This window comes from Podarcis gaigeae (genome assembly GCF_964106915.1).
Source record: "Podarcis gaigeae genome assembly, chromosome: 10".
Lineage (NCBI taxonomy): Eukaryota > Metazoa > Chordata > Lepidosauria > Squamata > Lacertidae > Podarcis > Podarcis gaigeae.
In genome coordinates, this window is record NC_139686.1 from 10,652,265 (window position 1) to 10,677,037 (window position 24,773).

The window sequence follows — 24,773 nt, forward strand, 5'->3', positions numbered from 1 at the left end:
TTTTCTACACATAACTTGGCTAGAGAACTGCACTGTGAAATTTCGACAGGTGCAAATTTCAAAGGGCAACCACTATTTGCAAATGAGGTCCACCTCTATGTGCAAAGTGAGTTTGAATGCCTCCTCCATCCCTAGTGACGATTTCACGAGCAATAACACTCAACCTCATGTTGGATTGCTACAAAGAAATTTCACATTGCAGATTCCTTTTGAATTTCCTCTTTCCCAGGAATGATCACCATGGCCTTCTCAGTATCCCTCAGATGTGCCACCTGAAGCAAAATTAATCCTGGTAGGATTTGGGACTAATGAGCACCTAGTCTGAGAAATTGCAGCAACCTATCCAAACTCTGCTCTGAGAATTCCCTAGACGGTTCACCTATGGAGGAAAACCCACATATACGTCACATTTTTGCTCCAGGCAACATTTCTGAGGCAACTGCCGTTCCTTTAACTACCGTAACATGAACAAAGAGAGACTAATATCTTATGTTTTCACTTTTCCCCCTGAGCTCCCGTGAACATCTATTACACTACCCTAACAGAAATGTACAGATAATCGATGCTCTGAAAAGTTCACTCCAGCGTAGTAAGACTTAACGTGGAAATATTGTGCAATCGGGTTCTTGGAGTCACCTAATCCAACCTATTTTTTTCTTTGTTGTAACAATCCAGCTTAATGCTTTATAGTCTTGAGATAATGTTCCACTTTGTTTTAAAGCAAAACCATTTTTGGAAAGCATATAGTGATACTATGATCAGAAATCCTTTTTTCCCATTTTCGAAGATAAACTGACAACTAAGAGAGGGATTTTTATCCTCCTCCCCTCTTCCTGAACCAAGGGAACTGGCTTATACACAATCCATCTTTAGGATTTCTGAAGCTTACAAATCCAGTAGGAAATAAAAGAAGAAACCACACAATCCAGGTGGACTGTGAGTTGCAGCCAACTAAATTCTATTCAGAGCAGGACTAGCATTGGCTACAAGGAGGGATACATGAATCTATCCATTTCGGTTTCTCGTTTTTCAAATATTAAATTCACCTGACGTATTTCTGCAGCAATTTTCAAGTCTATTTTTATTCAGAAAACCCTCTTTAAAATTCATGAGCATTTTATTCCAAACATCACCTAATAAATACATTTATTGTGTGCAGTTTGGGCAAATGTGCACATTTTGAAGGACAGCTGTGTTTGGGTTTGTGGAGGCGGATCTTTAGCAGTGGACGCCGTTGAAAGGGCCACCTCCAACTCCTGATATTTGGGGTGGTTTCACACACACATACACAATCACGCTGCAAGCCCCCTGAATGTGTAGAAATTCAGGCGAGTGAAACATTCAGAGCATCCTTCACAAAAAACTGTTGGGATAAGAGAACAGAGATATAAAAAGCATACGCATGAAATTCATCTGTGCAAGGGGCTCTTTCAAACCTGTGCTGATGCCGACATTGCGGCAGACAACCAATGTACGGGGATATTTGTATTGTCCAAATGACAATATTCAGCCCCTTTTCTGTTTTGTTTTGAATTTTGGCAGGCAGTCTAGGTCCAGCACTCAATAGACTTCACAGCCAATCCTCATTACGCAAGATAGATTTTTACAGTTTGTTCAGTGAGTGTTGGCTGTGGAGTCCGCAGGGCATCACACTTCCCAGACAAACTGTTTCTACTGGATTCCCAGTGCAGGATGACTTCAAAAGTCAATGCAAGCAGGACGGCGGGAGGGGAGGAAGCATGTTCACCTGAACCCGTCCAACACAGACTGATTCCTGCATACAAAGGGAGACCAATCCATCATTAACAGATCATTACTGGAGATGAGTGAAACACCCTTCAAAATAATGCTGGTCTTCACCAAATTCTTTCTTGAGAGAATTTGCCCAATCAGAAATCTCCAGTACAGTGGTACCTTGGGTTACATATGCTTCAGGTTACAGACTCCACTAACCCAGAAATATTACCTCGGGTTGAAAACTTTGCTTCAGGATGAGAACAGAAATCGTGCAGCAGCGGCACAGCGGCAGCAGGAGGCCCCATTAGCTAAAGTGGTACCTCAGGATAAGAACAGTTTCAGGTTAAGAACCGAACTCTGGAACGAACAAAGTACTTAACCCGAGGTACCACTGTAATTGTTTCTGGCCATCATGTTGCTTAAATTTTCATATCACCCTTCATGTGAGGATCACAGGGTGGCTGACAAAATAAAAACACAAAAATGCACAACACAACAATAACACCTCCCCAAAACACACACACACAGTTTAGAAGGCCATAGATCAGGGGTGAGCAACCTTTTTCAGCTGTGGGCTGGTCCACTGTCCCTCAGACCATGTGGTGGGCCAGACTATAGTTTGGGGGAAAATAATGAATGAATTCCTATGCCCCACAAATAACCCAGAGATGCATTTTAAATAAAAGGACACATTCTACTCATGTAAAAACACACTGATTCCTGGACCGTCCACAGGCCGGATTGAGAAGCCTATTGGCCATGGGCCTTAGGTTGCCTACCCCTGCCATAGATGGTTTAATTAGCCAAGGGCCTGGAAGAAAAGGATTGTTTTTTCCTGGTGCTTACAAATATGCAATGAAGGCACCAGGTGAGCCTCTCTGAGGAGAGCTTTCCATAAGCAGGGAGCCATCACAGAAAAGGCTTGTTCTCATATTGCCACCCTCTGGATCTCTTGCTACCATTCTATTACTAAGGCAGCAGGTTCTATTCTATTCTAGATGAGGCATCCATGCTGTAGGTAGCCTAACTCCAACTTTTGTAGGATTTTAAAGATTAAGGTCAACGTTTTGAATTAAGCCCAGAAATGGACCGGAAGTCATTGCAAATGACAAAGCAACTTGCATTTTCTGTTGTTGATGTTTTTTTAAGCTTGTTTATCATTTAATGAATTGTAATTTGGTATATGAATAAACAAGCACAGTTTATCATTATCTACAAAGAAATTTCTCGGGACACATGGAGATTTCTCTCTCTTTTTGGGGAGCACTTGCTTCATTCATTTGTCAAAGATGGATCATTCGATCCAGAAACTTTTTAATTATAATGTGTAATTGAAGCACTTTAGTTTCAATTAAAACAAAGAGTCCTAAAACCACAGGGTGTTGGAAGCTTGTTAGAAGGGTATAATTTATTGCCATTTTGATGATCTTTGAGACTTCATCTTTCTTAAATCAATTATAAATAATTCATTTGAAAATGGATACAAGTCAAATTAACTTAATTGATACTAGTTTTCTTTTTGTGATCTGCAAATGTATGCACCCACTGCAAGGAGAAATGTTAATCAACCCTAGCTTTTGCTGTGATGAATCTCTCCGGTAATTGAATAACACTTTGTGCATATGCAGCATAAGCTAGAAGCTGTTTTCAAAGATCTCCAAAGAGTTTTTGAAGCCTCGCAACACTCCTTCGGAGAGGCAGCGTCAAGGAGTGGATGGATGGAAACGGTGTGGTGAGTGAACAAAACCGAAGGCAAACTTTGGCAAGCTTCTTATTTACGAATCAAATTCACATTTGGCCCTTCCTCCCAAAGAAGGCCAGGAAAGCAAACTGAAGATGAACAAATGATCTTCAAAACAACCTTGTCTGACAAATGATTATCTGAGAAAACTTCATGGCTGTTGTTGTTTTGCTAAACCTGAGGCAGAGTTGGCATCAGAGGTAGGCGTTTCTGAGCAGCTGCCAAGGCTCAAACCACTAGAGAATCATAGAAGTTCTTCCTGATGTTTAGTTGGAATCTCCTTTCTTGTAACTTGAATCCATTGGTTTGGGTTGTACCCTTTGGAGCAGGAGAAAACAAGCTTGTTCCATCTTCCATGTGACAGCCCCTCTCGTATCTCCTCTCAGGATCCTCTTTTGCAGGCTAATCATGCCCAGCTCCCTCAGTCATTCCTCATAAAGTCTGGTTTCCAGATCCTTGATCATCTTGGTCACCCTCCTCTGCACACCTTGCAGCTATAGAGGGTGTTAACCCCTCCCCCGACCTTCCTTGCTATCACTACCTGTTAATCTGCCCTCTCTGAGCAAACAGCGATACATTCCTTCTCTCTCTCCTTCCTATCCCCCATCCCGCATCATATAAACAGAGAAGACAAGCAAATATGCAGTGTGGACATCAGGGAGGAGAAGAAGAAGAAGAGGAGGAGGAGGAGGAGTTTGGATTTGATATCCCGCCTTTTACTCCCTTTAAGGAGTCTCAAAGCGGCTAACATTCTCCTTTCCCTTCCTCCCCCACAACTCTGTGAGGTGAGTGGGGCTGAGAGACTTCAGAGAAGTGTGACTGGCCCAAGGTCACCCAGCAGCTGCATGTGGAGGAGCGGAGACGTGAACCCGGTTACCCAGGATTACGAGACTACCGCTCTTAACCACTACACCACACTGGCTCTCAAGAAGAAGAGTAGTAGTAGTAGTAGTAGTAGTAGTTTGGACTTTATATCCCACCTTTCACTCCCCTTAAGGAGTCTCAAAGCAGCTCACAATCTCCTTTCACTTCCTCCCCCACAACAAACACTCTGTGAGTTGAGTGAGGCTAAGAGACTTCAGAGAAGTGTGACTGGCCCAAGGTCACCCAGCAGCTGCATGTGGAGGAGCGGAGACACGAACCCGGTTCACCACTATGCCACACTGGAAAACATCTTGCCCATGGGACCTCGAAAGCCCACAGCCTGTGACCTGGTCTCTGAAGCATCTACCAAACAGGGTCAACCTGTGGACCCCCCCCCCATGTAATTGAAATGCAAATCCTCTTATCATTGGCCATTAGCCATATTGGCTGTGGTTGATGAAGTCTGAAGCCCCAAAACATCTAGAAGGCCACAGATCCCACCCCCATCACTGCAAAGAAACGCCCATGGGATGTAGCTGCACATTGAAAGTTTTCAGAAACGTGGCTGCAGGTTTTCTGTCTCTAGCTGTACAATTCCCTTTTTCGAGCCTCCAATTTTGGGATCAGCCACTGCATTCCATGGTAGATGGTTCTGAGCGTTCAATTTGTCTCAGCCCCGAGTTCCATTTATTCCTGCCAGATTAGATTGGTTCTCCAATGTAATTGTGATATCTTGGTATGTAACACCTCTTTTGTTTAAAACAGTCATTGTTTGCCAAGAGAATGCAATGCGAGTGAGTGGGAGGGGCTTCGTCACACCGAAAAGCATCCATTGGATTGGGGAGTCATTTATTAAAATAACAAAAGACAGCTTCTGAATGCTTCTCTTGTGTTTCTGTCACAGTCGAGTCCTTGAAGTGGAATATTCCTAGCTGAATCATTTGGAACAAGGAATGCAATTCTGGCTCCTCAACACTTGATTTTGTTCTGTTCTGTTTTGTTTTGGGTGGCTCTGGGGCCCTCCAGCAGACAATGTTGATTTGGCAAAACAAAAGATGGTATTAAGTCCTAATGCCAGCCTTTGTTATTTTATTTTATTTTTTTAAAAAAAACTATTTTGCTCTGGCAGCCCAGCTGCAGATGCCTTTCATTTCTCAATGTCTCCAGGTACACAGTTGTGATGAATACATTTTTAGATTATTCAATTACAGCAGCTGACATATTCTGCGCACTGTGTATTTCCACACCAGCCTCCAACTTTGCTCAAACGCTGCAAAAAGAAAGGTGGAGAAGCCTCTGCCAAACCCAAATACTTGCTGATGTCTCTTCACTTTGACTTTTCCCCACATTCCATTCCCCAGAGTTGAATTAGCAAGATTGACAAATTTGGAGCCATTGGTTGTATTCGTCTAAACTCTACTGAAATTAGACCACTGAAATTAATGACCACTACATTAATCAAGGGACGCGGGTGGCGCTGTGGGTAAAACCTCAGTGCCTAGGACTTGCTGATAGCATGGTCGGTGGTTTGAATCCCCGCGGCGGGGTGAGCTCCCATCGTTCGGTCCCAGCTCTTGCCCACCTAGCAGTTTGAAAGCACCCTTAAGTGCAAGTAGATAAATAGGTACCGCTTTATAGCGGGAAGGTAAACGGCATTTCCGTGTGCTGCTCTGGTGCCGGTTTGCCGGAGCAGTGTCGTCACGCTGGCCACGTGACCCGGAAGTGTCTGCGGACAGCGCTGGCTCCCGGCCTCTAGAGTGAGATGAGCGCACAACCCTATAGTCTGTCAAGACTGGCCCGTACGGGCAGGGGTACCTTTACCTTTACCTTTACATTAATCAAGACCATTAACATCAATGTTTCTATTCTCTGAGTAGAACTATCATTGCATTGTCCTGGGACAGCTCAGACAGTAGAGGTTATGTAAGACTCTTAATCTCATGTCAGGGAATGGGAGGCAGAGAAGGGGGAGAGAATGGGAACGTATCGAGACAAACCTCCAGTAATTAGTAGTTGTTCTTCCTCGGACGAAGAAGGTGACGGAAACATGTCAGGAGGCAATGAATCTGAGAGGGGGGAGGCACTTCCGGGGCCAAGCCAATCTCGTAAGAGAGGAAAGAGGGGGGTTGGGCTTCGGAAGTGGTTATGAAGGAGCGTCTCCTCCCCCATCGTTCTGCCCAGACACTGAGGTCCAGCTCCGAGGGCCTTCTGGCGGTTCCCTCACTGCGAGAGGCCAAGTTACAGGGAACCAGGCAGAGGGCCTTCTTGGTAGTGGCGCCCGCCCTGTGGAACACCCTCCCACCAGATGTCAAAGCGATAAACATCTACCTGACATTCAGAAGACATCTGAAGGCAGCCCTGTTCAGGGAAGTTTTTAATATGTGACATTTTAGTGTATCTTTCATCTTTGTTGGAAGCCGCCCAGAGTGGCTGGGGAAACCCAGCCAGATGGGCGGGGTACAAATAATAAATTATTATTATTATTATTATTATTATTATTATTATTATGCTGGGGAAAACTGAAAGCAACTTTAGTCGAGGCAACTGACTGGAACGGACTTTCAACGCTGACTGTAAATAGCAATAAATCTCTGTAAATATGGCTGGATTCCCGGACTCTTATCTCTGCTAGCACTCACAACTCATTCCTGAAATCTCAGGTTGTGGGTTTGAACATCACGTTGGGCAAAAGATTCTTGCATTAGAAAGGGTTGACCTAGATGACCCTCATGGTCCTTTCCAACTCTACTATTGTATTAATATTGCCCATTGTTTTGAGTTCTTGAAAGTGGCTTTGTTTGGGATAGGTGAAGCTGTCAGTTTTGCTTTCTGTTAGCTTCTCATTTTTCTAAGCTTAAGGTCAGTTCATCTTGGGCACATTTCTGCTTAAGTTTGCATTGTTTTTGACTTCCGGAGGTGGCGCAAAACGGCAATGGCGGTCCTCTTTACTCTGTGAAGAGGGGCTCCGCGAAAAAGGGTCGTCCGCTGCGGCAAAGCGGAGACCCATCAAGAAAAACCACAGGCAGAGCGAGCCTGTGGCCGTGGGACTCGGCGGGTGCCAAAAGCCCCCCCAGAAACGAAGAAGGAGCCCCGTAAGGGGCTCCGGAACGTGAAAGGGGGAGCGGCGCTGTGAGTTCATCGCTCTTTTCGTGGATGCAAAGCCGCGCTGCTGCTGCTGATGAGCGCCAACCTTTCTTCTTGAAAACATCGAAATTGGCTGCAACATACCCGTGAGTAAGGGGAACTAAACATCGGATTAAAATTTTGGAATTTGGCTGAAATTTGGCTGAAAACGGGAGGCGAGTAACAGGAAGTCCGTCTCCCGATCTTGCTAACCAGATCAAAGCAACCGTTCAGAAGAGCGCTGAAGCGCTTAAAAGGGACTGTAAAAGCAAAACGAGGGTGTATCTGATAGACTTTGTAGTGAAAAGACAAGCAGGAAATCTTTGTAAAATTTGTGGACTTTATTCTTGGAACCTTCTTCCTAATTTTGAGCTATGCGGAGTTAAAAGGGACAACCCAGCTGTCGGGCTGTCAGTGTGCAAAAGAGAACTGTCAAACTGCTGATACTGTTATTGGAGTTTAAACTGATACATAGACTGAGACACTAACGTTTAAACATTGTTGCTGGGACCTTTCTTGACACCTTGTGGCTTTTTTTCAAGAAATAGAAAGCCCGGGGAACCTTCCTTTTGTGCTCTGGAACTACTAAAGATTTAACATAGGGAACATAAGACCTTCAATGGCGGATAAGAGTTCTCTCCTTCCTTGAAACTTTGAAATACCCCCACCTAGAGGATTGTGGAGACATAGAGGCCTGGGAACTGTACTTTATTGTGATTCTCTGTGGTTAAATTGTTTACACTCTGGACTTGTTTGACTTATGGAACAAAAGAAAATTTGACCTTGAACAGAGGCAGGTGTGGAATGAGTGGCTCAAGGAGAACAAGAGCAGCTAAAGCTAAAGAAAAAGAAAAGAAACCAGTGCAACTTGTTCAAACAACCCTATCTCATCAACGAAGATCATCCGTCCCAACTGTGCTGACAGCACAGGAGGTGGAAGCTGAAGAGCCTGCTGCAGAAGATATGGCAACTGGAGGATCTGAAATAGTCCTGAAACAAATTTTGGAACAACTGGCAATTTTAAATCAAAAAGTGGACAATCAATCATCAAAAATTGACCAAGCTACATCCTCTATTAGTAAATTATCTGAGCAGGTTTCCCAGCACACTCAGGCAATTGAAAAATTGCAAGGGGCAACGCCTGAAAACTATAAACTAGCTGTGGAAGCCAGTCAAAAAGCAGAACAGGCGAACAAAAAGGTTGATGAGATTAAGGGGGAAGTAAGGCCTCTGAAAAGACAGGTAGGGGAACAACAAGCCTACCTGTCATTGGTTGAATTGAAAAGTAAGGAAAATAATCTCAGGTTAAGGGCCATCCCAGAACTGGAGGAAGGAAATTTACAGGGATTCCTAACACTTTTGTTCTCCAAATTCTGGGGGATTGAGGAAGACAAGGATTTTAAAATTGTGATGGCTTTTAGACTGGGAAAATTGATAAAGAAGGATAAGTCCAGAGACTGTTTGGTTATTCTGAGATCAAGAGAGGAAAGAGACAAGATACTAGGCCTACATTTTAAAAAATCTTTGGAGATAGAAGGTAAAAATGCTGAAATTTACAGAGACATACCCAAACATCTTTTGGATCTTAGGACCACTTATACAGATTTGACCAAACTGTTGAGATACAACACAATCCCTTATAGGTGGGAGTTTCCGCAAGGACTATCATTTACCTACAAAGGAAGGAAAGTAAGAATTAAAACACCTGAGGACCAACAGAAGTTCTTACACGACCACGAGGAGGACCTCCAGAAAGGAGCCGCAGCTTCTTGGCCACCACCACCACCGGGACCATCTCCAAAGCCTACACCGTCTGGATCTGGACCAGCATTACCACCTCCGGGATCGGAGGGAAACCTAGACACCCCACTGTAGACCCACCAATCAGACCAGGATGTCGTTGCAGCTTCTTAGTTGGAATATAAATGGCGGAAATTCTCCGGAAAAAAGAAGAAAAGTATTTCATATTTTGAAAAAAGAACAATTGGACATTATTTGCCTGCAAGAAACGCATGTGACAAGGCTCCACAGAAAAGTGCTAATTAACAAAAGACTAGGCCAAGAATTTATTTCTTCGGATAAAGTTAAGAAAAGAGGAGTGGTGATATATGCAAAGGAGAGCCTGTCACCGAAATTCTTATTCAAAGACGAACACGGCAGAATTTTGGCGATTGAAATTCAGACACAAGGAGAAAAATTTTTGATATTAGGAATATATGCTCCAAATGAAGGAAAATCGGAATTTTTTAGGAAGCTGCATGAGATTATGTTGGACTACTTAGACTACAACAACATTATTATGATGGGTGATATGAATGGGGTTGTGTCTGTAAATATGGATAAGTCGCAAAGTGCTAACATAACGAAAGATGGCAGACTACCTAAAACTTTTTTTGAAATGACTGACAATGTGGACTTAATTGACATATGGAGGGTTAAGAACCCCCTAGGAAAAGAAGGAACTTTCTTTTCTGAAGCTCATCTGACATGGACACGAATCGACCAAATATGGATAACTAGAGGACTGGCACCCAAGACTAGAAAGGTGGAAATCTGCCCAAAAACCTGCTCCGACCATAACGCTTTGAAAATGGAACTGAGACTAAACACAACCGGATCCTTTAGATGGAAAATGAATGACACTTTACTAAGGGACGAGAAGATTGTTAAGAAGGCCCAAAAAACTTTAAAGGACTATTTTGAGACAAATTTAAATACCACTGTGGAAAAAAGAACAATCTGGGACGCAAGTAAAGCAGTCATGAGAGGGTTTCTAATACAACAAAATACGATCAAGAAAAAGCTCTGGAATGAAAAGAAGGAGAAGATATTGGAAAAAATAAGAGATGGAGAAAAAAAATTAAGATCCAGGCCCAAGTCGAAGGAAGTGCTGAGAGAAGTGAAATTTTTCCAAGCACAATATTTGAAATTGATAAATCAAGAGGTGGAATGGAAAATTAAACAAATGAAACAAAGATCTTTTGAATCAGCAAATAAGTGTGGGAAACTGCTAGCATGGCAGTTGAAAAAGAGACAAAAACTTAATACAGTTACAAATCTAGAGATTGAAGGGAGAATGGTTCAGAAACCCGAGGAAATTAGAAAGTGCTTCCAGAGATATTTCAAAGAACTTTATTCACAAGTGCCACAGAAAGATTCGGAGGTGGACCAATTTCTCAAAACCAACGGATTACAGAAAATACCTCAGGAAATGAGAACAACCCTGAATAGTAATATCACACAGCAAGAAATTGAAAGTGCCATTCAGAACCTCCAATTAGGCAAATCTCCAGGCCCTGATGGACTTACCTCCAAATACTATAAGGTTCTGAAAGACTATTTGATACAACCTTTGTTGGAGGTCTGTAACCAGATTATGGAGGGGAGGAAGGCACCGGAAACATGGAAAGAAGCCTTCATCACATTGATACCTAAACTAGAAACTGAAAAGACCCAGCTTAAGAACTACCGCCCCATCTCACTCCTAAACGTGGATTACAAAATTTTTGCAGACATTTTGGCAAGTAGGTTTAAAAAAGTGCTTAATGAAGTGATCCATAAGGACCAGGCAGGCTTTCTCCCTGGTAGGCATTTGTTTGACAACACAAGAAACATCATCGACATTTTGGAACTTTTACAAACAAAGCTTAACACTAGAGCGGTGCTAATCTTTATTGATGCGGAGAAAGCCTTTGACAACATTTCTTGGATGTTTATGAAGAAAAATTTGGAAGGGATGGGAGTGGGGCGGGGGTTTGAAAATGGAATAGAAGCAATATATTCAGAACAAAAAGTTAAATTGATAGTAAACAATGTGGTGACAGAGGAGTTTAAAATTGAAAAAGGGACACGGCAGGGGTGCCCTCTATCCCCCCTATTGTTTATTTCAGTTCTGGAGGTGCTATTGAACATGATTAGAAAGGACCGGTTGGTACAGGGAATTGAGGTCGGAGTGAAACAATATAAATTGAAAGCATTTGCAGATGACCTGGTATTAACATTACAGGAGCCAGTCTCTAGTACTAAAAGAGTGTTAGAATTAATTTCTGATTTTGGTCGGGTGGCGGGATTTAAGTTGAACAAGCAAAAAACTAAGGTTCTAGCAAAAAAATTGACAACTACAGAAACAGATGAGTTCATGAAAGAAACAGAACTAAATGTGGTTAAAAAAGTAAAATACCTAGGGGTGTATCTGACCTCCAAAAATTTGAATTTGTTTAAAGATAACTACGAGAAATGTTGGTCAGAAATCAAAAGAGATTTGGAAACGTGGTCAAGATTGAAACTTTCCTTGTTGGGCCGAATAGCAGCTATAAAGATGAACGTATTGCCAAAAATGTTATTTTTGTTTCAGACCCTACAGATCGTGGACAAGGTGGAATGTTTTGGAATGTGGCAGAAGGATATTTCTAAGTTTGTTTGGCAGGGCAAAAAGCCCCGAATAAAGTTTAAAATATTAACTGATGCGAAAGAAAGAGGGGGATTTGCCCTGCCAGACTTGAGGTTATATTATGAATCTGCAGCCTTCTGCTGGTTGAAAGATTGGATTTTACTGGAAAACACTGATGTCCTGGATCTGGAAGGGTTTGACAATGCTTTTGGGTGGCATGCATATTTGTGGTATGACAAGGTTAAAGTGCACAAATTGTTTAAAAACCACATTGTTAGGAGAGCAATTTTAATGGTCTGGACAAAATATTATAAGGACTTACTGGAGAGTAAGACTCCGAGGTGGCTCTCACCGGTGGAGGCCAAGGCACGTAAGAGACCTAACATGGAGGCCAATTGGCCTAAATATGGGGAAATAATTGAAAAGATTGGAGACAATTGGAGGTTGCAGAGCTTGGAAAAATTAAAAAACAAGGTGCGAGATTGGTTGCATTATGCACAAATTCAAGAAGTTTTTAAAGTAGACAAGAAGGTTGGATTCCAGGTGGAAAAATCGAAACTAGAGACAGAACTGTTAGAACCAAAAAGTAAACTACTTTCGAGAATGTATAACCTGCTGCTTAAATGGAATACTCAGGATGAGACAGTCAAATCCGCCATGATAAAGTGGGCGCAGGATTTGGGGCATAACATTATGTTTGAAGACTGGGAAAGGTTATGGAACACCGGAATGAAATTTACGGCATGTAGTGCCTTGAAGGAAAACATTATGAAAATGATATACCGGTGGTACATGACCCCAGTCAAGCTTGCTAAGATATATCACCTGTCTGATAATAAATGTTGGAAATGTAAAGAGGCGGAAGGGACATTCTTTCACCTCTGGTGGACCTGCCCGAAAGTGAAGGCCTTTTGGGAAATGATTCATAATGAACTAAAAAAGGTACTTAGATTTACCTTACCTAAGAAACCAGAGGCCTTCCTTCTTGGCATGGTGGACCAGAGAGTGCTTAAGAAGGACAGAACTTTTTTTATGTACGCTACTACAGCAGCAAGGATCCTGATTGCAAAACATTGGAAGACACAAGATTTACCCACACTGGAGGAATGGCACACGCAGTTGATGGACTACATGGAACTGGCCGAAATGACTGGCAGAATCCGAGACTTGGGAGAAGAAACAATCGAGGAGGAATGGAAAAAATTTAAGGACTATCTGGAAAAACACTATAAGCTGTATGAATGTTAAAAAATGCACCTTTTAGGAAACTCTAGCTTCAGTAATGTTGAACTAAAGAAATGGAAATTAAGGCACAAGAAGTCTGAGATAGAATAAGGAAATAATTTTATTGTGTTTAAATGAAAATGTACATGATTCGGGTTATAACACATTTGAAATTGGGTAACATGATAAAACGAAGGATACAATAAGTAATGAAATAAGTTAACAAATTGCTGATGTTATGTATCACAGAGAATGCAGGGTTGGGAGGATGTGGGGAAGTCCAGTAGATTTGGAAAAAAGAACAAGAAAATTTGTAATCTTTCTACTTTATTCTTATAATATGCTCTTTATTCTTTTTTCTGTATTTTACAAACTTAATAAAAAATATTATATATATAAAAAAATTTTGCATTGTTTTTTAACTTTAAAACCAGCATAAATATTTGTCTATATTTTAGTTTGCATTTCTCTCAGGATGCCCATTTTTGTAATCGATTATAATGAAAAAAAATTCAAAGCAACATTACCAAATATAATGCATCTTTGTATGTTATTTTCCACTACAATATGCATTTTCTCCTGCACATTACTTGTCTGGAGAACTGCATTGCAAAATTTGAGGCCGGTTGAATTTCAAATACATCCTGGTACACAAATTATTTGGGAAAGTTCATTTTGAAATCTGAATTTCTCCTCCACCCCCATTACCAGGCTGCCTCCTTCTCATTGTGGCAGTCAACCAAGGCTTCATAAATATCAAACAGAATATAGACTTCCTTGCTCACTTTGATCATCAGAGGTGGCCTTTCTGGTAATGCTGTCTCCAGTGGAAGTCCATTTCCTCCCCTCTGGAAGGAGGACCATTTCTGCAGTGATACCCACTTTATGGAATGATCTCCCATGGGAAATTCAGCAGCCATCAACTGCTTTGCTCTTTTGACGATTGTTAAAAGTCCACATGTTTAAAAACCATATTGTCAGGAAAGCACTGTTTAATGTATGGATAAGATATAAAGACTTTTTGGAGAGAAAAACCCCAAGGTGGTTATCACCCATGGAAGCGAAAGCTTTGAAAAAACTTAATATGGAAGCCAAATGGCCAAAATACTGGGAAATACTAGAACAGGAAGGTGACAAGCTGAAATTGCAGAGTTATGAGAAGCTTAAAGAGAAGGTGCGAGACTGGTTACATTACTTTCAAATAAGAGAGGTTTATAACCTAGATAAAAAAATTGGTTTCCAGGTGGAAAAATCAAAATTAGAAACAGAATTGTTAGAACCCAATGCTAAGATACTATCAAGAATGTACAATCTGCTGTTGAAATGGAACACTGAGGAAGAAACGGTAAAATCTGCCATGATTAAATGGGCACAAGATATAGGATATAACATTATGTTTGCTGATTGGGAGCAGTTGTGGACGACTGGGATTAAATTTACGGCATGTAATGCCCTAAGAGAGAATATTATGAAAATGATGTACAGGTGGTACATGACCCCAGTCAAGCTTGCAAAAATCTATCATTTGCCTGATAATAAATGTTGGAAATGTAAAGAAACTGAAGGTACATTCTTTCACCTTTGGTGGACGTGCCCAAGGATTAAGGCTTTCTGGGACATGATCTATAATGAAATGAAAAAGGTACTTAAATACACTTTCCTGAAGAAACCAGAGGCCTTTTTCCTGGGCATAGTTGGCTAATTGGTGCCAAAGAAGGATAGAACTTTCTTTATGTACGCTACAGCAGCAGCAAGAATTCTCATCGCAAAGCATTGGAAGACGCAAGACCTACCCACTCTGGAAGAATGGCAGATGCAATTAATAGACTACATGGGAATGGCGGAAATGACTGGCAGAATCCGAGACCAGGGAGAAGAGTCGGTGGAAGAAGATTGGAGGAAATTTAAAATTTATTTACAGAAACATTGTAAAATTTCTGAATGTTGATGACATTGAAATGAATTGAAGGTGTTCTAGCAACAAGGTAAAATGTAAGATTGGATTGATAATAGATAAACTAGAAATCAAAAAAGAGGGATTTTTGTTCTTTATTATGTGTTTTTTTCTTCTTCCTTTTTATGTTTAATGTTTGTATTTTTGTATTCTGTAATTTTGTATTCTTGTGCTTTTATGTTTATATATTTTTCTTGTGTTTTTTTCTTTTTTCTGTTTGCTGGCTTGGAATTTCTTTTACTGTTAAAACTTAATAAAATATTACTATAAAAAAAAATCCACAGGTTTGTCCAGGCATTCCCAAGTCCCTGTTGTTCTACTGGCAGGGTTTTATTTCATTGTTTTATTGTGTTGTGAAACACCTTGATATCATTTTTAATTGAAGGCTGTTTAAAAAAAAATGAGTTGGACAAATAAAGCAAATAATGAATACACCAGCAAAGCAGGTACAGAACCTTCACCTAATAGGGACTTGAGGCGGTTTACAGGCAACAAGGAGGGAGCCAGTCAAACTTCTCTGAGAGGCAAGTTGCAAACTCTGGGAGTAGCCACCGAGAAGGCCCTATCCCACATCCCTACCAAGCGTTCCAGTGAGGGTGGCGGGACCATTTTGATTACACCACTATAAGCAATTCTGATTTCATTCCCCTCCCCCCATGATATTTATTGAATTTCATACATAGACATAACTTTAACATAACAAAGAAAGAAAAAGCAATAATAAAAAGGAGAAAAGAAAATGAAGAAAATAAAACATTACAAACCCCACATATACCACCACATACATAAGTAAGACTTAATTAATTGGTTAAACTCCAACTTCATAAACATATTGCTTGACTCCCTCTAATCTCTTCCAGCTGAATTTCCTTGTAATTGAATGTAGCAGTTTCCAATATCATTATTCCATATAACAATATTCCAGTTATAATCCAATTTCCTAACTTTTCTTATCCTACTATTTCTTATTTATTTATTTAATCCTGACTTAATCCTAGGCCTAATTAGTTCTTTCAAGTAATTACAAATCTTTGATATTACAATATTTATTCAAATAGTCTTTAAATTTCTTCCAGTCTTCTTGATATTCCTCTTCTTTCTGGTCGCGGATTCTCCTGGTGAGATCAGCCAGCTCCATAAAGTCCATCATCTTCATCTGCCATTCTTATACCGTTGGTAATTCTTGTGTTTTCCATTTTTTGGCAGCAATTCTGATTTCAGTACAAAATGTTAGTGTGGAAGAGACTGCCCGATCATGTGAATTTTGCCATAGTCCTGGTACAGTCCCACCATTAGGCAAAGCGAGTTGGCCACCTACAAGAGCAAATCTCATGAAGGGGCTACGAAATGTTAGTTTATTCATGTACTATTATAATAATTTTATTTCCAGGTAGAGATGCTTGCAGGGCTTTCTGTCTCAGGTGCCAAAATGACTTAGTTATCCTTGAGAACTTTGGGAGGAATGCAGTGTGGTGCTATGCCAATCATTGGATCTGCTCAAGCTTTTCAGCTTGCCAGATAGAATGACCTCCTCTCTCCTCACCCACGTACTATTCTGGGGGGTTCTCCCAATTCCCCCTCTGGCCAATTTCAGTGTGCATGGGGGGCACACAGTGGGAGGTGGGAACACCCTGTTGTGCTAGCAAAACTCCTGTTAACAGGATTCATTAGTTCACTGCCTCAGGCAGTGAAATGTCCTGGGCCGGCTCTGCCATTGGCTAAGTGTCTTTTGAAATGGGCAACTTTAACTTTCCCATGAGGGGACAACCAAAAAAAGCTTGGATTTCATTTCTTTGACTGACTGTGTTCTGCTTAATTGGAACCAACTGTTTCCATTGACTTTGACACACGTTTTATTCCCTCGGAGCTTCCCCACTCACTCTATCAAATGCAGAGTTGTTTTCTCTTCGTTGTAACACCAAACATGTTTTCAGTTATAATAAGGGTGGTAAAAGTAAGCCACAAAATAAAGCACACAATTAAGTTGGTGTGGTTGTCAGATGAAAGAAATTATGAATGGGTTGGCAGGAAGAATAAAATTACAAGCCAGATCTCTTCAATAAGCCCTGAGCTTATTTCGTAGAAGAGTTGGGATGAGTTTACCCAGTTTTTCGTTTCTTTCTCATCTGGAGGAGGTTCAGTTACCCCCCAAAATGGGAGAGCAGAAATGTATTGAATCAGTTTGGTTCTGGCTGATGAGTGACTTCATTTTTATTTTCTTTTTTGTCTTCTTTAAGGGGAAAACAAGGGCCACCACTTCCAGTGGCAGAAGCATCAAGTTTAAGGGTTTTGGGTTTTTTTTTAAAAAAAGACCCAACCAATCATTGCCTTCTACAAGACAGGGTCTCCTGCAGATCTCAGCTCATCAGGATTTCTGTTGTGTACCATGTTGGAATTTGGCCTGTGTGGTAGCCCTAACTCTTTGCAATTCTCTCCCATTAGATATCAATCAGGGCCCATCTCTGTTGTCTATCTGTTGCCTATTGAAGACCTGCCTCATTTAACTGACATCTTTTTGTGTCAGTTGTATCTTCAGTAGATTTGAATTGTTGAAATGACACTCTTAATCTGCCACAGTGACTAGGAGCAGTAAAAAACCTTTTCTCCTCATACAGTGGTACCTCGCAAGACGAAATTAATTCGTTCTGCGAGTTTTTTCGTCTTGCGAATTTTTCGTCTTGTGAAGCACGGATTCCCATAGGAATGCATTGAAAATCAATTAATGCAAGACGTTTTCATCTTGCGAAGCTAGCCCATAGGGAAATTCGTCTTGTGAAGCAACTCAAAAAATGAACAACTCTTTCGTCTTGCGAGTTTTTCGTCTTACGAGGCATTCGTCTTGCGAGGTACCACTGTATGTATATTTTGTATACAAATTTTGCAAAATGTACTTCCCTTGATGCAAAGCATTTTTGTATGTCATTCTCACCGATATATCCATTTTCATTTACATTTCCCCCAGTATATTCATTTTTGTACACGTTGCATGACAACAGAACTGCACTGCAAAATTCAGAGAAGTATGAATTCTGAAGCATGGCTTTGTTATTGTTTGTGTGCCTTTTAAGAAAGCGTGAATTAGGTAGGCCTGCCTTCAGATGTGAACTGAATTGAATTTATCTCCCGTTCCTATTTTATTCAGCCATCCCATCCTGACTAGCGACGTGAGGATTTCCTGGTTCACTCCCCTTGCTATCCCATAGGTTTGCTGTGCCTTACATTCCACTCTCCCTGAATACAAGTTTAGCTAGAAGAATCCTTGAAATAAATTCTGTAATGGAATCTTTTGATTCCTTTGCATTGTCTGCCCCTGAATATCACTGTAGCTCACCATAGCTTTTTTTTGCATCTCTCCTCCTCACCGTAATAATGATGTGCATGTACACACTGCTGTGAGTTATACTGGGCGGAAAAGAAGAAGAAAACTTGGTGCTATTATATAAATGGCTGTATGAAGATGCATTTTGCCTCGTGTTTTATCAATGCACAGGAGACTATGTAGACATTCAGAAGCATCTTGCAGAAAAGATTCTTGATGCAATCATATAGACGATCACATCAGTGATGCATTTATGCAGGAGGGTTTTTTTTAATAATCAATGTACAGCATTTATCCATGGAGTTAAAAAGTCATGAATGGGCTGGAAGCAGCAGGAAACCATGCATGCTCCAGTCCCAGAATTAATTTTAGAAATTATTATAGGTAGACCAGAAGGAAGATGTCAAATACAGAGCAAAGGAACTAATGGAACTGATGAAATCTGTTTCTCCTTTCAAGTAACAGCATCTAGAAACCCTTAATGAAGGCTGTCCCAATACATTTTTGCAAAAGCTGAGATGCTTTCCCCCTTACATATAGGGATGTTGACACAGCCAAAGCATCTAACCTCTGCTTAAAAACCTCAAATGAAGGAGATTTTACCACCTTCTGCCGAACTGCTTTGTTTGCCTGCTGCGTACCTGATGACATATATGATGTCAGGTGTAGGACAGGAAGGTATGGCTTGGGCCAGAGAGGGAGGTATGGCAGACCTAATTACGCCCATGGGGGTAGAGGTTCTCTAGTGAAAATATAAAGCACTGCAGGAGGAATTAAAGAGGGAGTTTATCTGAGTAGCAAAACAACGGGGAAACGAAAAGTTTAAGCGCTTCTGCCCTCCCTTCTCCCAGGGACTTTTAAAAGCAGATTTCCCAGCTGCACAAATTGCCTGTCAGACACCACACAATAAAATAATACGAAGAAGCCACATGAACACAGAGCATGATTTGCTTTTTGTTTACATCTCCTATCAGTGGCAGTTCCTCCATCGGAGTCAGAAGTACTTATCTACCATTCAGTGATGATTCATTTATGGATCAGCTTTAGTTCGGTAATGTTATCTGCCTAAAGAAGAGCAGATTCTGGCCCCAAATAAGGTGTTTTAATACGGTTTGAGCAATTTGCTTTAACTATGAACACTGAATGCATTCTACCCTTGAATAATTTGTGTGCATGCTGTCCCTGACATCGCCTGTTGTTTAGGTGCTTAAAAAGTCTAACTCGTCTCGTTTTCCCAAACCCCATTTTTCCAACTGCACATTATCAGCTTCACAACAGCACATTCCCCTCCGCCAAAATGCACATTTTGTGTCCAACTGCACACCCTGCATTCTTCATTCTAAATCTGCTACCCACCCAAGTAGTGCATCTCCTTTTCTTTTTCATTTTGACATATTTAGGCGTGGCTCTAAGAATTAACATATAGCATGTAACCAGCCCATAAAGGTGCAGAAGTGGAGCCTTTTAATTTATGGCCCAGTGGCTTACGATAGCCAAAAATGAAAAGCAAAGTTGCAATTCAGTTTTTTTGCCGCCATTCCCCTGCCTGTTTGCATTCATTCCCAAGCAGGTGGAAAGCTCTTGTAGAAATATGTATATTTTAAAAAATGTGCAGTTCCTGATGCTTGTTCAGGAAACTGACTCACTCATATCTTCTTGCCCTATTTTTATAGTTGTGATTCACACTTTCAACAGAAAGAGAGAAAACAGCTCAGAAAAAGGCAGAGAAGAAGTTATCCAGGGGTTTGGCTGCGCGAGAAGTTTCTGCCATAAATAAGCCAGTGCAAAGCCCCAGAGGAAAGCTTGTTTTGCTTGAAAGGGGGACGCCATCTTCAGCCAACCTTATTTCTTGGTTCGGGAAAAGGGGTTAATCTAAATCAAAGTGAGACCCTCTGGGATCAAAGTAGAAGGGTCTACAGAGGAGACCAAAGCATCTTCTCCCCTCTCCTTCCCCCGCCCTTTCCCTTTTTCGAACTGAGCTTTAAATTTAGCTGTCTGCGGGTTTTGCACTTGGAAAAGCAAGAAGTGTTTGAGTGCTTGCTCCAAGATACGCCACCTCACCCCCCAGCTGAAGAGCAGGCAATGGGATATTAGAGAGAGAGAGAGAGAAGGAAATGATAAGCTATTAAGAGTCATGCTGGATCAGGCCCACCTAGCCAGATGGGTGGGGTATAAATAATAAATTATTATTATTGTTATTATTATAGTTTGGTATCCTACTTTTACAGTGGTCAGCCAGCTGCCCGTGGGAAGCCTGCAAGCAGATTGTGAGTGCAACAGTGATCTCCCCAGTTAAGAGTCCCAGGAACCAGTATTTAACAGGGGAGGGAAGCATAAAATCATAGTATTGTAGAGTTGGAAGGGACCATGCAGGAATCTTTTGCCCAATGCGAAGAAAGCCCATGTTGCAGGAGAGAAATTGTCAGATGTGCTTGCAGGAGCCAGGCCCTGTGACCAATAGGACTTTGCAGGGCTAGAGCCTTCCTAAGTTTGTTCTGAAGAGGCAAGGCGTGGCCTCACAGGTGAGGCCGATTGGTAACTCACAGCACCTCGTGGCAAGAGCCAGGAAGGGATATAAGGTCAGCATTTCTCTTTGGCTTTTTGCCACAGCAACAAGTTTCCTGCCTTGTGCATTTGACTCCTTGACTCCTTCCTGCCTTGCTGCGTTTGGCTCCTTGCTTCCTGATCCTTGGACCCTTGGCTCCTTGACTCCTGGTTTCCTGACCCTCAGACCCTTGGATTCTTGACTCCCAGCTCTCTGACCCTCAGACCCTTGGCTTCCTGACTCCTGGCTTCTGGACTCCCGTTCCTGCTCCCACCCCGCCATCTTGCCCCCGGTCCCAACGTCCCCAGCCGGGACTTTGATCGCCCTTGAACTAAACCGTGACTGGAGTCATGGCAGGGATGGGTGTAAAGATGGATAAGAATATGAGAAGAGACGGGACTTCCGGAGGCGGCGCGAATGGCAATGGCTGCCCTCTTCTAACCGGGAGAGGGAAGCTCCGCTGAGAAAGGGTCGTCCGCTGCGGCGAAGCGGAGACCCACTTTGAAAAACCACAGGCGGCAGAAGCCTGTGGTCTCGGGACCCGGCGGGCGCCAGGAGCTACCTCCAAAACGTTGAAGGAACCTCGTAAGGGGCTCCGGATCGCGGAGGGGGTAGCGGCGCTGTGGGTCGTTTCGCGGTCAACGGAGCGAAGCCGCGTTGCTGTTGCCGGTGAGCGCTGACCTCTCTTCCTGAAACTGCTGATTCGGAAAACAACAACCCGTGAGTAAATAAGGACTTTACAAAAGTTGGAGACTCAAAAACATTGAATTTGGCTGAAAGCGGAGTGACGAAAAACAGGAAGTCCGTCTTCCGCTAACACTGAACTTGAAAGTAAAGAGCTGGAGGAGTGGAGGCAAAGAGTGAACTTTTACTTAACTGATCTGGGCATCCATGGAAATTACTTCTAAGCAGAATAAGGATTTTAAGCAACTGACTTTATGACTTTCATTTGGACTGTGTTACCTTTCTTCTATTTGGATTACAACTTAAGCAAGAAACCCAGGTGCTGGAACTGCCTGAGTAACTGAGCAGCCAGTCTGCAGGGTTGGATACTTTGAACTTAAACTTTGAAACAATCTGAGGGAGTTTGAACTGGATACTTTGAAGCACCTCTTGGAATACCAGTAAGCACTGTTTGAAACATTGTGACTTTTTAAACACTAACTCTGCAAAATCTACTTTATTGAAGGTTCCTGGACATTAAATTAGATTTTACTAACTTTATTGGAATTGATCTCTTCCCTAAAGACATTTTAAGCTCCCCCTAGAGGATTTGGGATTTACAGCAGTGACATTGTTTTACTTTCCTTTTCCCGGCCTCCTGTTTGACTGCCACCATCTGGGCCGTTGTTTTCTCATGGGAACAACTCAGCTTGACCTTGACTTTTAGATAACTTTGGAATGAGTGGCGCTAGAAAAAAGGGACCAAGAACTAGACAAACAACTTTAACAACTTTAACCGCAGCCTCTCAGGCACGTAGATCATCTGTGCCTACTTTGCCTTCGGAGGAAGAAGCTGCTTCTCTGCCACGGGCAGGGGAGGGAGAAACTGAGGAATTACAATTGGAAGATATGGCTTCAGGAGCAACTGGCTCTATTTTAGAGAGAATTCTTGAAAAATTGGAGTCTTTGGACAGAAAAGTTGATCAGCAAACAGCCAAAATTGATCAAAATACAGAATGTTTAAATAGACTATCTGGACAAGTTGCACAGAATGCTCAAGCAATTGGAGAACTGAAGGAGGCTGCAGGTGAAAATCAGAAATTGGTTGAGGATACCAGCCAAAGACTGGGAGAATTGGAAAAAGAGGTAAGACCACTCAGTAAACAAGTAGGTGAACATCAGACCTATCTTTCTATGATAGAACTTCGGAACAGGGAGACCAACTTAAGGATAAGGTCGATACCAGAAGTGGAAGAAGGCAACCTAGCTGAGTTTCTGACTAAAGAATTCTCCAAGTTTTGGAACCTAGAGGAAAAAGACTTTAAAATTGTATCAGCTTTTAGGCTTGGAAGACTTATAAAAAAAGAGAAGCCCAGAGACTGTTTGATTACGTTGAGATCAAAGGAGGAAAGGGACAAGATTTTGGGCCTGCATTACGGAAAGTCACTGGACATTTCGGACAAAAGAATTGAAATTTATAGGGACATCCCTAAACAACTGTTGGACCTTAGATCTGATTATTTGGAACTAGTAAAATTGTTGAGGAGCAACTCAATCATCTTCAGGTGGGACTTTCCCCAAGGATTATCTTTCACTTTCAGAGGGAAGAAGATCAAAATTAGAACATTGGAAGATAGAGATAAGTTTCTGACTGCATACGGAGAGGACCTTCATAAAGGACTTGAACTACCCGCGGGGCCTGAACCACCAGGGGTACCTGCACCATTGGACCCTAAAGACCCGGAGAACAAAGTACCACCCCAAGGAAAATAACCAGATTTATTCAGGATGTCTCTGCAACTTTTAAGTTGGAACATAAATGGCTGTAACATTCCGGAAAAAAGGAGGAAAATTTTTCACATATTAAAAAAGGAACAATTGGACATTATTTGTTTACAAGAAACACATGTGACTAGGCTCCACAGAAAAGTATTAATAAATAAAAGGCTCGGCCAGGAATTTATATCTTCGGACACAGTAAAGAAGAGAGGCGTGGTGATATATGCAAAAGAGAGTCTTTCACCCAAATTTCTATTTAAAGATGAACATGGAAGAATTTTGGCAATCGAAATACAACATCAAGGAGAGAAAATCCTGATATTAGGAATTTATGCTCCGAATGAAGGTAAATCGGAATTCTATAAGAAGTTGCATGAGATTATGCTGGACTATCTGGACTATAACAACATCATAATGATGGGAGATATGAATGGGGTTGTATCAACTAACATGGATAAGTCACAAAGCCAAAACGTCACAAAAGACGGAAGACTACCAAAGACCTTCTTTGAAATGACAGACAATATGGATTGGATTGACATCTGGAGAGTGAGAAACCCCTTGGGAAGAGAAGGAACATTTTTCTCTGAAGCCCAGCTGACTTGGACAAGAATCGACCAAATATGGATAACTAGAGGTCTGGCACCCAAGGTCAGAAAGGTGGAAATCTGCCCAAAGACCTGCTCCGACCATAATGCACTGAAAATGGATATGACACTATTACCAACCGGTTCCTTTAGATGGAAGATGAATGACAACTTGTTTAGAGATCAGGAGATCATTAAGAAGGCCCAAAAAACTCTGAAGGACTATTTTGAGATAAATATGAACACTACGGTGGAAAAAAGAACTATTTGGGACGCAAGCAAAGCCGTGATGAGGGGGTTCTTGATACAACAGAATGCTGTAAAGAAAAGGACACAAAATGAGAGGAAAGACAAGATTTTGGAGAAAATCAAAGAATTAGAAAAGAAGTTAAGATTAAATCCGAAGTCGCAGCCGATTCTGAGAGAAATTAAACTTCATCAAGCACAATATTCTAAACTGATAAATCAGGAAATAGAGTGGAAGATTAAACTAATGAAACAAAAAACCTTTGAATCGGCAAACAAATGTGGGAAACTGCTAGCGTGGCAGTTGAAGAAGAGACAAAAATTAAATACAGTTACGAATTTGGAAATTGAAGGAAGAAACATCCAGAACCCCGCGGAGATTAGAAAATGTTTTCAGAAATATTTTAAAAAATTATACACTCAAGGGCCGCAGGATGAAGTAGAGATTAAACAATTTTTGGAAAAAAATGGACTTAAAAAACTCTCACAAGAAAATAGATCACTCCTGAGTAGTAAAATAACACGACAAGAGATTGAACAAGCCATTCAGAACATGCAATTGGGCAAATCTCCAGGACCAGACGGGTTGACCTCCAAGTAT

General features: G+C 41.5%; 1 long non-coding RNA gene across 2 annotated transcripts in view; it reads right to left on the minus strand.

The window, feature by feature from the left end:
* Positions 1-1,159: 1,159 nt before the first annotated feature.
* LOC310826332 overlaps positions 1,160-24,773 on the minus strand; it is a 28,400-nt gene continuing 4,786 nt past the window's right edge. For both annotated transcript variants that reach the window (XR_014555756.1, XR_014555757.1), the window contains exon 3: positions 1,160-1,363. This is a non-coding gene — a long non-coding RNA (uncharacterized lncRNA). The remainder of the gene's footprint in view (positions 1,364-24,773) is intronic.